Source organism: Thamnophis elegans, chromosome 2, assembly GCF_009769535.1.
Source record: "Thamnophis elegans isolate rThaEle1 chromosome 2, rThaEle1.pri, whole genome shotgun sequence".
Lineage (NCBI taxonomy): Eukaryota > Metazoa > Chordata > Lepidosauria > Squamata > Colubridae > Thamnophis > Thamnophis elegans.
Window position 1 is genome coordinate 108,331,339 of NC_045542.1, and position 13,461 is coordinate 108,344,799.

The 13,461-nt window shown below is 34.5% G+C and overlaps 1 protein-coding gene across 1 annotated transcript in view; it reads left to right on the forward strand.

The window, feature by feature from the left end:
• Window positions 1–13,461, forward strand: part of SLC6A11 (solute carrier family 6 member 11) — a 100,637-nt gene that overhangs the window by 36,543 nt on the left and 50,633 nt on the right. The gene's annotated exons all lie outside the window — the stretch shown is intronic.

A 13,461-nucleotide genomic window follows, 5' to 3' on the forward strand; every position in this document is an offset into this window, starting at 1 on the left:
TCAATATGGTTTAATCCTTTTATTATGCACTGGAATGCAAGTATTTGTGTCTATGCTAAATGGAAAATTGGTAAGAATTATAAAGTCATATAACTGTTCACTTATGTGGAAGGAATTCCAAAAAGAAGAAGATTAATTCCCATTGAATCTATTTGGAATGAAGTATTTCATTAATATTAATATATCTGCACTGTATCGTACTGAATTAAAAAGCTTTGTAGATGTTATCTTTATAAATAATAATAGTCATTATTATGTACACAAAAATATGAACTCCCAATTGCCACAATGTGGTCTTTATACACATTAAATTCTTCCCAAGAACCTAAAATGTTGTAATGTATCGACATAGTATATATCTGTAGTATCCAAGCAGTGTGGTCTTTTGTTAATTGACCAGTATAAATGTTATCTATGACCAGATTTTATAACTGCTGTCCAAGATATTTTGAAATGGCACCCAGTATGTTGAGAACCACTAGGATCACCATGACCCACTTATATCACAATCTTTCAACTTTGGTTTTTATATCTTGATATTTCAGGCATTTTCCAATTCTTTGTTTTCTATTGTAGTATCTTCTGACATTGCCATATTAATTATCCACAATTTCTTCTTTTCAATCATAGTTATATCTGATGTGTTGTGAGCCAGTGCATTATCTGTCTGTATTCAGAAATCTCACAATATTTTAGCTCCTCTCATTTTCAACTCTCTGTTCTCACTGATTTTTCATTACTAATACATGATCATTTTTATAGATGCTTCAGGGAATCGTTATGGTGTCGGTGCTGTTGTTTATAATCAGATTGTACAATCTTCTTGAATGACCTGTATATGATTTACTGCTTCTACTGCTTTTTTTTTTTTTTTACATAATCTGCACTTTGAATCATTTAATGATTTCTCAGTTCTGGCCTTGATTGTATTAGTTCAAATAGCTTGCTCTCAAATCAAGCCTTCAGTTTCTTTTTTAATGCCCCATTTGTAAGCCATTGCCCGGTTTTTTCTTTATCCAGTTTTCTCTCATTTTTTTTTTTTAGAAATTGATCATAAATTTCTTTGCCAACATTCTATTTGTGTTTTTAGATTTTCTGATATCCATGTTTTGTTTCCTGTACCATTCTATACAATTATTATTATTCCCTCCTATTTTCTGCACAAGAACACTACTGTGTGCATGTCACAGGCTGGTAGTATTTGAAGAGTAACATCATGCCATCGCTTTTGTCAGAGTGATAAAAGTGGCAAGTGCCTCTGAATGCTGCTATTTACTATAAAAGATTGTGAGAATTTGTGTTGTATACAAGAATGATGAGCAGCTCTGGTTGCGGGAGAGACCATTTTTTTGTAATGTCACAAGTGAAATTAGGAAAAATGGACATGGAAGAAAAGAAAAAAAATGATAAAAACTAAAGTTAAGAATAGAACAATAGTAGAACAAAGTATGAGCCATATTTATAAAGATATCAGAAGATAATCGTTCAATGGAGTAAATGGAAAGTGGTTCTTAGTAAAGAGGATGTAGAAGCTGCTTGAAATAGAGTGAAAGGAAATATGTTACAGTGTCACTGAAGTGTGTGGAAATTTTTAAAGAGATGTCTGGGAAATGATTCTTGCTAGAATTATAAAATGAATGAGGCATGCGTGAGAAATACAGAATGACAGAATGACACAGCTGGAGGTCTTCTGGTCCAACCCCTGACTCAGGAGATCTCATATCATATCAGATAAATGGCTGTCCAGTCTATTCTTAAATACATTCAATAGAATGATGGTTGCAAAAACTAAGATTTGGGAAAAGGTATAATGCAATCGACATAACAGTTAATGTAGACATGAATAGTTACAAACAGAGTATAGTCCGATAGTGAGAACAATACTGTGCATATTACAAAGAGTAAATGCAGAGTGATTTTGATGGAAATAAACAGGAAGAGGGATAAACAAGGATCCTCCAGAGGAGGGAATAAAATTAAAAATAAAAGCAATTCATTTATTACAGATAAAACTGAAAGGAAGAAAGCCCGGAAGGAACATTTTATAGACATTTGTATTAGGATGTCAGTTATACAGGTAGTTCTCAAGTTACGAATGTAATGGATCCTGCCCATTCCATTTGTAACCCAAGGATTGTGGGGGTCAATCTCATACCTTGAACAAGATCACCTCTCTTGAACAAGATCACCTCCTCCTTTCGCCCACACATTTGCTAATCAAATGTGAGGCTTGTTAAGTGCACATGAGGCATTTCAGGGTGGAGAAGGCCATGGGAGCACCTACCGATGGAACAGGCCATCTGCCTAATATCACCCAAGGCCTCCCTGACCCACTGAAATATCTCATGCTCCCCAAATTGGTCCCCCCCCAACCTGTGATACCAGATCACTTACCTTGTGAAGATCTAGCAAGCAGTCTTCTCTCCAGCCTTGTGTGCCCTTCCTCCATGGGCCACCTCCTGTCAGTTCCAAGCCAAACAGAACTTCCAGGGGCTGGATTTGGCCCCTGGAGACTCCTTTTTGACCTGCAATGGGCCAGGGAAGGTCTCTGGATAGCTGAACTTGGCTTCTGAGGGATGGATCTGCCCCTCAGAAGCTTCATTTTGGCCATCAACATGCCAGACAAATGTTCCAGAGTCTCTGCAGTTATTCGTAAGGAAAAACAACTGTCATGGTGCTGCAAGATTCGTGTTTAGGGACTCATTTGGAAATGCTAGGAGGCACTGATCACATAACTTCAAACATTTGCTGATGGAACCATTGTAAACCGGGGGTTACCTGTACATTTGTTTATTATTAATTGTTTTATGGTGTTTCCATTCCAGCCACCCAGCCAACTCTAAAACCTGGAATTAAAACAAATGCAATAAATGTTGGTATTTAAGAATTAGTGGCTAAAAAGTAAGAATGTTAAAAAAAATTGAATGCTGCAGGTGTGATTATGTAACAGGAGAAATATTAAAATATGGATCAATTTTGTTTATGGAGAGACTGTTTGCCTTGTTTCACCTATGTGTGAAGACCACAATTGTACCTCATAATTGGAAGGATGTCCTTGTTGTCTCCCTATGTAAAGGCAAATATTGCAAATACAATGATTACTAGGGGTCAGTTTGTTTAGTGTACCTAGAGATGTATTTGGCAGAACTTTGATTGAAACAACAAAAGAGATAATATAGAAGAAAATTTGGAAAATTCAGTGTGTCTTTATGCCAGTCAGAGAGTGTGCAGGATGGATTATTCCTTTTCATGGATCATTAAGTGTGAATGTCATGAAGAAAGTTTATTGAACATTCATGATTTATAGAAAAAAACCCATGAACAATTGCACAAACTTGGATTAGGGAATATTTTGCACAGATATAGAATTAAAGATTATCGAATGTTCCAAGAGCAGTGCAGTGGGATGAGGAAATGGCCTTGAAGGACAATCACTAGTGAGATAACAGCCAGACAAAATCTCTATCTGAATCAGGAATAGAAATGTAATCTGAAAAAAAATGTCACAGGCAAGACTCTCCTTAATGCTAATTCTGATAGTTATAGGAGAGAGTGGGGAAGCACATTCAGATTTACAAGTTTCTGTACTATATCTTTATAATAAAAGTAAATTTGGCCTACATGGCTTTGATTTCCTAGTCTGATCTATTTTGTAAAATTAGCAGAGTAAATCATGCATGTGAATAATGAAATATGCTTAGCCAGTTCAGCATTAAGCAAGGAAGAAGAGAAGATGTGAGAAAAGCAAATCTTTAAAAAAAATGTTATTATGTTTATGGATATTAAGGTATTTTGGATCCATGAACATATGTGCCATTTGATATGCATATCATACTGTGTTTTGTGATTGGGAACTTGAAACTTAGATGCATGATGTAATGAGGAGGATGGATCTGAAAATTAATGTTTCAGTGGCCAAGGTTTTCAGGGAATGTAAATGTAATGTAGTGATACATAAATGATGAAAAACTACAAGGAACTTTTAGTATGGTAGAATATTTACTGGAAAGGAAACTGAGAAATTTTAAGGTGTGCAAAAAGATAATTCATAACATTTGCTACAATATTTTTTTTGCAAGGAATAAATATTTGTCAGAAAAAAACTAAAACAATTGTTTAAGCATGTATTTAGCTTAATTCTATACTTTTTCATACTATGCTATACAGTATGAAAAAGAATGTGGACATAAAGGTCAGGAAAAACATAAAGGTAAGTTGAAAATGAGAAATTGGTGCATAAGTTTTATGTAAAAGAAGAAATAAAACCAATAAGCAATTAATGAATGTGGAATGGATATATACAAATGGCTAGTACAAAAAGGTGGGGTTTTTTTAGAATTAGAATCAAATTGCATACCAAATATATGAAGTTAGATTGAATGTTTTAAGAGAAAGAAAATGTTTGCATGGTTAAGCGATGTATAAATTAGTGTAAGGATGTGGTAGAATCAGAAATTTTTAGACAAAAGAGAAAAGTAGGGATAAGATATTGTATAATGGGAAATGCTGATATAAATGGAGGGAGTTGGTTTATTTATTTAAAAAATGTATATGGCAGTATATATCATTTTCCTGAGTAAGACAATACATGTTGAATTTTTTTAAAAAAAAAATTATCTACTTTAAAATTATTTCTCCAAGAAAATAAAATAAAGTTATATTCATCCATATAGTCTTCTGCTCAATGATGTTCTGTGGCAGAATATGGAATTTTATTGCTTGAAAAACCTTTTGGTTACCACCAATAAATTCTGCTTTGGGGTGAGGATTCTTATATATACTATCAAGCGTGCACTCTTTTTAATAATGAATCAGTACTTTGTTAATGTTTGAATGGTACAAATCAAATTTGTATTCTGAATTTTTCTTTCTTTTTTATATATTAACATGATCACATTTTGTTAGAGCCCTCTGCTATGATCTGTACTCTTGGTGGCCCTTCATGGCATAGCTCATAACTTCATTGAGCTGCACAAGACCCTTCATCACAATAAATCAGTAATCCATGAAGGGGTCTGACTGTTAGCATTGGTTAAAATATGATGTTAGTTTCTGGAGAGATTGGCTAGCCATAACATATTAATAGCTTGATTTAAATCTTTAGACTAGCAATAATGAATGCAATTGGAAAATGCATTGAGAAGGAATTGCGAAAAGTGGGCAGTGAGGACATTTGGAACTACAGCTTAACTACAGATTTGCCAGTTGCTTCTTATTTTTCCCATTTAAAAAAGAGTAAAGAACTAGAAAATTGCCACCATATGGGGTTGATAAAACCTAACATCTGCACATGCTCATAACATTTAGGAAACATGCCTGTGTGTCTTTTATCTTCTGCTACTGCAGTAGTCCCATCAGAAGGAGTTAAGCTCCTGCTGCCAGCAGTTAAGACTCAGTCAGTGGTTCCACACAGAAAATTTATTTTTTTCAATAGTGGGCTATATAAAGCCTCTAATGGATTCAATGAGGCATAAAGAAAAGTGAAAAAGGGACAGCTGAAGAAAATAAAAGAGAAAGATGTGCGAGAGGGGAAAAAAAGAAAAAGGAACTGAGGGCCATTGTAAGGCTTTAGGAAAAGGAACTAGGCAGCAATGATTATATCTCCTGAAGTGTCTTTTGTTTTGGGTTGAAGTAAGAGAAGAGAATGGTCCTTCATAGTGAGGCTTTAACATGCAGCCCAAGATTGATCTCTGTATTCAGAGAACGAAAGTAGAACGTTCATGAGATGCATGCAGAGTTTTAGGCTTTCCAGCCTTCTATCTGAAGTTTTAAAATACTGAAAATAATTATTTCTCTCCTTCTCCTTCTCTCTTAACTCACTGCCGAAAGCTTAAGGATATCTCTCACCTGCTAACGGTGGAAATCGTGGAAATCGTGGAAATCGTTGTGCAAGTCTAGAACACTTTTTCAGTCCACTGCTATCTGCACTGAATTGCAATTATGTAGAAACTTTTATTTTCACACACCAACCCCAACTTAGTTCTTTGTCTCAGATAGCTTATTTAAATTGGCAATCCACTGTATAAACTAATTAGGGTCCAGTCTAATAGACATGAAAAGAAATGCAGTTTTAACTTAAAATTTCTGCTGGTATTTGTTTAGCTATAGAAATTCAGGCATAGGGAAACTCTGAGTCATTATTGCTTTACATGTGCTTATGTGTGAGTCCGTGTGCTTGGGATAAACACAGTGTAAATTGTAGTCATACAAATTTCCATCTTATGTAGCTGGAATTTCTCCCTTTATGTAAAGCAAGCAGTGATTTCAATTATCCAAAGATCTGATCTTCCTGTTTTCTATAATATAGTGAAAATAATGAACAATAATGAAATAAGTTAACATAATATGTAAGTAAAAGAAGAACAGAAAATAACAGTCAATAACATATGACTGCCTATTTACTAATAATCTACTTTCAATCTTCATTCTATCCTTTCATGTTAGCATAATTACATGTGAGTATTTCAACAAGTTGCAGTGAACATTTTTGCAGGCACTTAGAGCATGCTGATCAACGTGCTAATTATATGCAGATTAGAGAAAGCTGAATGATTTTTGGCATGCAACAAAGAAAATCTAAATGGAAGCTTCAAACTGAAATTATAATAAGGACTTTAACAATGGACAGTTTGATATTCTCAAATCATGGGAATCAATTGGAGAGTAAGACGGGAACAAATAATAAAATGTACCATATAGTGTTCATTTTGTACATGATTTACCAAACCACACAAATAGATGAAAGGAATGGAGTTGTCATCACAATGTCATGGCACATGCTTTTTGTGTGTGACAAACTTATGGCTCCTACACTTATAATTCCTGGTCTGAAAATGGAGATATCAGCATTTAGAAATCATTCTATTTTTCTATACCTGGTAAAGAGTTTCTGTTCTTAATATAGCAATGCCACACAATTTCACCAAAAGTAAAATTTCATAGTACTCAAAAGAATTTGTATAGATCAGGATGTCAAACTCATGTAGTCATGGTGGTGTCACGTGACATATTGGGACTTTTCCCCTTTGCTAAACTGGGCTTGGGTGTGGCCAACGTCCGATGCATCCGGCCCAAGGGCCGGGGGTTTGACAACCCTGGTATAGATCAAAATGCCATGCTTACCACTGCCTACTGCCTAATGCAACTTTCCAAGTGAAACTTAAAAAAAAAACACCTAGAAAGCTTGTAACATAAATTTAATTGTGGTAAGCACAATGTGGTAAAAACAATTTATTTAGCATATTCATTCTACCACCACCATTCCTAAATTGGAAACTATACATTACCTTTGATGTTTCTCCGTGTTATATAATATATGTGGGTATATGCATAATTTTGTATTATTTATTATTTATTTGATCATGTTTATGTAGTGCATATTGGAAGTGAAGACCATCCAAGAGCTGTATGCAATGAAATTTAAATTTAATGTATGCCGATTAGTGTACATTCAAAGTGACAATAAAGTTATTCTAATTTCTAAGTCTCTGATCTGATGGCTAAATATGGCTTTTTCCGCCTTATGCCTAGGTGTGCATATTTTCCAATGAGACAAACCGAGACAGGAAGATCATCTTATTACAATTTATAAGAGTATGAGGGATTCCTCATTCAAAGAGGGAACCCCGATCTTTAGCTTACATCCCCTTTTATAGTTAACATAACAAAGAAATCTGAAAGAGGAAAGTTGATTGGACAGGATAATAGCATACATGTTTATTAAAATGAGGTCTGAAGAAGAATACATTGTAAAGAGAAAGGTTGTTTAGGGTTCACAAGAGATAAGCTAGACCCCAATTTGTACTTTACAAACTTTACAAAGTTTTCTTATCAGAAACTACGGTAGTCTCCAGCTTGTTTATCAGTTTAGGAATGTTAAAAGCTAATAAATCTCGAACATAATTTGAAAAGAAAGAATATAAAGCAGATTAAAATACAAGCTAACTACGTTAGTTAACAAATAACAAAACCCATGTTATTTGCCCATCAGATCACAACAAGTAACATAAAAAAGAGCCAATGTTAAGAAGAGAGCCAGTTTGACGTAGTGGTTAAGGTACCAATCTAGAAAGTAGTCTTGCTTTAGTAACAAAGCCACTTAAGGTGACCTTAAGCCACTTACTGTCTCTCAACCCTAGGAAACAGGCAATGGGAAACCACTTCCAAACAATCTTGTCAATAAAACTGGGGGGGGGGGTGTTATCTGGGCTGTCAGCAGGAATCAAGGCTGACTTGAAGATGCTAAAAAATTTAAAAAATCAAAGTCTAGTATTTCTATAGGTACAGTTTCAATTTTAATGGAAACACATTTTTATTAGCATTAATGAATATGTACAATGACATCTGCATATATAGTTTCAAAAGTAATTAATTCTACCCAAAGAAGAGAACATTTATAGCTTGGAGTTGAACTTTGGAAACTTTGGTGCCCTCTGACGCTGGTGGTTTTCTTGCAGATGTTTTATTGACAAACTAGGTAAGAGATATTGATGTTAGTGTGGTAATGAAATGTCTGCAAGAAAACCCCCCAAGGTCAGAGAGTGTCAAGGACCCAACTACAATTAATTATTTCATATTCTGGCACTGGCATTTACCACCCAAATACTCATAAGTGGGATGGTTTTATGTACAAAATAGAAAATGTGAAACCCCGTGTAATATAAATATTTACTTTCAACTTTATTTTAAATGTTTGTAACATTATTTCTATATTAAATATTAAAAGTTATCAAAACCAGTTTGGAATAGTAATCGGATAACAAATGGGGAACATGTTGATATCAAATAAACATTATTAATACCAATATAGTTTGTATTTAAAACTTGACTCAAAACATATGTGAAGTGATAGAAATACTATTATTTGCATGCTAGGCTAGCATGCTAGGCTACCATGACGTAGAACATTCACCATGATTAGTTCACTTGATCATGATAATCTTAATCTTAAAAGGTTTGAATGGCTATTCAGTATCAAGAAATCAAAGACTGGAGGCCAAACAGTAAACTCTGATTTATTTTTTTCCAAAATCTTCATTAATGTTTCAAGATGCACAGAAACCAATATGATGTACCAAATTGCTTAGAAAAATATGATGTACCAAATTGTTTGGAAAAGAGGAGGCATTGTTGCACAAATGGCTGCTAAATTTAACTAGCCTTTGTGAAGTAGCTAGTAAAGTGTGTGTTTGTGTGTGTGTGTGTAGTTTTGTGTATTTGTGTGTTTATCTTTCTTGTTAATTTGACCTACTATCTCTGGATCACCAAGAATTGAGATTTATTTTGTTTTTGTGTTACCTGTTTCAATATGCAATTTTGAGAAACATAATTTTGATAACAAGGAGTGACATTAAAGTTGAAAGGGGTAATAATGCATGAAAGCAATATAACCAATTAGCTATTTAGGACTTTTACACATTCTTTTCATATTGATATTCCTTTCTCATCATGACCTTTAGTCATGTTGCAAGAACAATTCTAGCAATTGTTAGAAGTCCTTTTGGCTATCTGGGAATCTGGTAATTGAATTCATAATGCAACTAAGGGGCATTATGCTGGGAAGAGTGATGTAAATATAATCTTCCAGCAAGGTACATTTCTTCATTTAAAAAAATCCAATCTTTAATTATTTATTATTTAATTAAACAATAGAGTACAGAAAGGTGGTTAGCAATAGCACTTAACATTTATATTCCCTTTCAAAGTGCTTTACAGCCCTCTCTAAGTGGTTTACGGAATGAGCATATAGCCCCAAACAATCTGAGTCCTCATTTTACTGGCCCTGGAAGAATGTAAGGCTAAGTCAACCTTGAGCCCGTCAGGATCGAACTCCAGGCTGTGGGCAGAATTTGCCTGCAATACTACATTCTAATCACTGCACAACCATGACTCTGTTTATCTACCGCTAAATCATGGCAGTGAATGTAAAATATATATAAATAGAAACCATTTTTGAAAACATTATATTTTTCTCTATTTCTACAAACAATGAAGTCCATTCACTTACTCATCTTTACCATTTTAGTGGTCTGCAAACTTAGTAGTTGGCCAGAAGGATTATTCTAGGGATGAACTAGAATTATTTTTGCTTTAATCTCTTTTTTCTCTATTTGAGCAGAAGCATGTCATAAGTAGGAAGATCCAACTTGAGAAGTTTACGTATGTCTTAAAAGTAGTGTTTCTGTTAGTATATCTGATATAGTAATTGATATGAGAAAACAGTGAATTTAATCTACTATAAATGTTCATTGAGATTTTTAATATGGAAACTCTCATTATGTATTTTTGAAATTCTTAGAATTTATATCTGCCTAGTCTGTACTGGTTGTATTTCACCACTGCTTTGTAGGTTATCTGTGTGCCAAGTTTGGTTGAAACTTGGTGGGGAGTGCAATGAAGTGGCTCTGTTTGAAGGAGGTAGATCTTTGTTATGTAGAATAGACTGGCTCAGGCCTTAATGGCCCATTGACAAAGGTGGGGGGGTCTATTAAGAGTGAGTCTGTTTCCTGCCTAGAAACATGTTTCTCCATTTCTCATCCAGGGAAATATAATATTCTCCCTTTTAATATTTCCTAAAATATTTCATTTTCTAGGAGAGGGGTGGATTTCCTACAGTCGCTTTAGTCAGGAATTGAAGAAATATGGAGCAATAGCTTGATACTGCTTTTGAGTGTGGATATAGATGTTTGGTGATATTTTTTTCTAATTGCACTCCTTTTTAATACTGTCATTCTGTCTCAATAGCGGGCTGTGCAACAAGCTGACTTAAAAACATCATTGTATCAAGGGTTATGCTACCCTTTGATGTGAAAGAACCTGAAATTGAAGGAAATAGCCATTTCAGATTAGTGTTCTTTTGTGATTTAAAAAAAAGTGATATATGGATAACAGTTTTTGAAACTGTACCATCCAGCTGTATCTCTCAAATGGTGCTATTATGTAACAAAAGTAATTAAATATGTGGAGATGATGTGTCAGTCTTATGAATTAGAGGGAGCAATATCTTCTTTTTGTGTCTCTTAGAAAGTCATACACCTTAGAGAAAAAGCTAAATATAGTTCATGTTATCCAGGAGCTTGTGGCCACTTAAACATAAATATCCCATATTTGTATTCCCATGAGACCTCTTATTTATACCTTTTATCATGCTTCTCTACCTGGGCAGTAAATCAGGCATTTCCTGCTGCTTCTCTCTTAACCCCATTGTGAGGATATACCTGGCAGAAGTCTCCAGACAGGAGGGAGCAAGATAAGGATCTTTACTGCAGACCCATACCAAAGAGCTGATTGCCAAATAAGAAACATTAGTGGAAGAAGAAAGTGACAGTAGTTTTTCAGTGACAAAGACATGAAATAGAAAAAAAGATAAAGCAATGGGAAATGCATTCATAGGTTACTGCATTTGGAGTTCATGTAATTTATTTGCCAGTATCTGAAATAATAATTCATGATAAAAGCATAACTCTCCAAAAACAGAGAGTTTCTGTTATCATCTTTTTAGGAACAATATTGCATGTCTGTAATTGCACACATATGATACAAGCAAAATCACATTGTAAGCGACTAAGTTAAAGGAATGTTATTTACATATCAGAAGATTTATGGGCATGATATAAGCAAAGCCATGGAGTGAAATTTATGGTAGGTGGTTCTGTGTTCTGGACTCAATTTGCTTTCAAGCTTCAGTGATATAGTTTGTGAAGATTGAACTGACATCCTGTGTTGTAAGGAGAGCACAAGAAATCTATTTTTAACTTTTGCAGCTAAATTCACCATGTTAAATGCTCCTATTTTCTCAGCTCACTGGAAGTATACTATATGGTTACTCTGATTCTTGTCTTTTGAACTGGGCTACAAGGTTAAACCTGCTTCTTTTGCATGCTGTGCACTGTGATTTGTGATCACAGAAGATTCGTTTTTAATTAAACTGTTCCTGCAGACGCAGCAAGTCTTCGTATTTACTTTATTCCCTTAATGTAGACATGGATGTTGCTGTGACATAGCAATGGAAGAACTATTTTGAGCATTGATATGCAAATTTGTACATCAAGCAATTAGAAGCAATTAAAGCAGGATGTAGTGTAATTAGAAACTGTTTTGTTCTAATTTTATTCAGAGAGGTTTGACATGTTGCGGAAAAGTTTTAAAAATAAAAGCAGAGGCAGTGCCTACTGCTTATTGAGATGCATGCAGGAGAAATAACAATAAGGACTGTGCATACAATTCTGTGAGATGCTTTATTTGTGAACTTTACTTCCTGGATCTGTTTCATAAAGCCCTAAAACAGCCCTTGATGCTTGAAACCTAATAAAGTTTGAATAAAATTATTCAAGAAATAATCAAAGTCCTCAAAACTTGGATGTGTATGTATTGAAGTACTTTCCACTGGAAAAGGTTGGGTATGAAATAATAATAATAATAATAATAATAATAATAATAATAATAATAAAATCAATAAAATATAAAATATAAAGATTCAAAATGGCAAATATGATGAAAGGAGGTATATCACTTTCCCTCACTGAAGGCCTGGATGAAGAAACAGTCTGCATGGCTCTTTTAGACAACAGCAGAATGGGGCCATATAGCTTAGGGGAAACCTCATTCCAGAGGACAGGAACTGCTACAGCAAAGTGTTTTTTGCCGGGTGGGGGGGATCACAACTAACAGCAACTCTCAATGAACCACATTTGAAAACTTCTACGTGTTTGGTTTGAAATTAGTTAAAAGAGATAACAGTGCAAATAAACCAAAGCCTTACAACATCTTTGAAATAAATGTTGCTCACTGGGTTAAATGTTCATATACGTTACCTGTACCACTAGAAAAAGGGAGGCAGAGTGGCTGTTTGTGTATATGCATTAGAAAAAAAAAACTTACGAAGCAGATGTGCAAGACTGGAAAAAGATGCAAATATGTAATTATTTAAACAGAGGCATTTAATGTCACTCTCTTCCGTGTGAAGTACCTGTTTCACAAAAAATACGTAGCTCTGAAATAGCTTTTTACTACAGGTTGGCCTCATTTAATGACTGGTACACCTATCTGAAGTTGCAGTGGTGCTGAAAAAGTAACTTTACAACCATGTGAATAACATTTGGGCACTTTGAAACCAGTGGTCATTTGCAATCACTGTAGTATCCTATGGTTGAGTTATTGTCACTTGTACAATTCATAACTGGCTTCTGACAAACAAAACCAATAGTTTAGCTGGTGGTAAAAAAAAAAGTTGCAGTCACATGATTGTCACAACTATGGGTGGTTTGCTTAACAACTGTGGAAAAAGTGACCATCACATTCATATGATGTTTTGTTCAGTGATTACATCACTTAGCAATGGAAATAGCCACCCCAATAGTGGGTACTCTTTTTAACATAAATTTGCCATGTTAATTCCAGTTTTGATTTAGAGGTGATGTGGAACTCTTGAATCTCCTTACGAAATTCTGTGTTTTTTTGTTA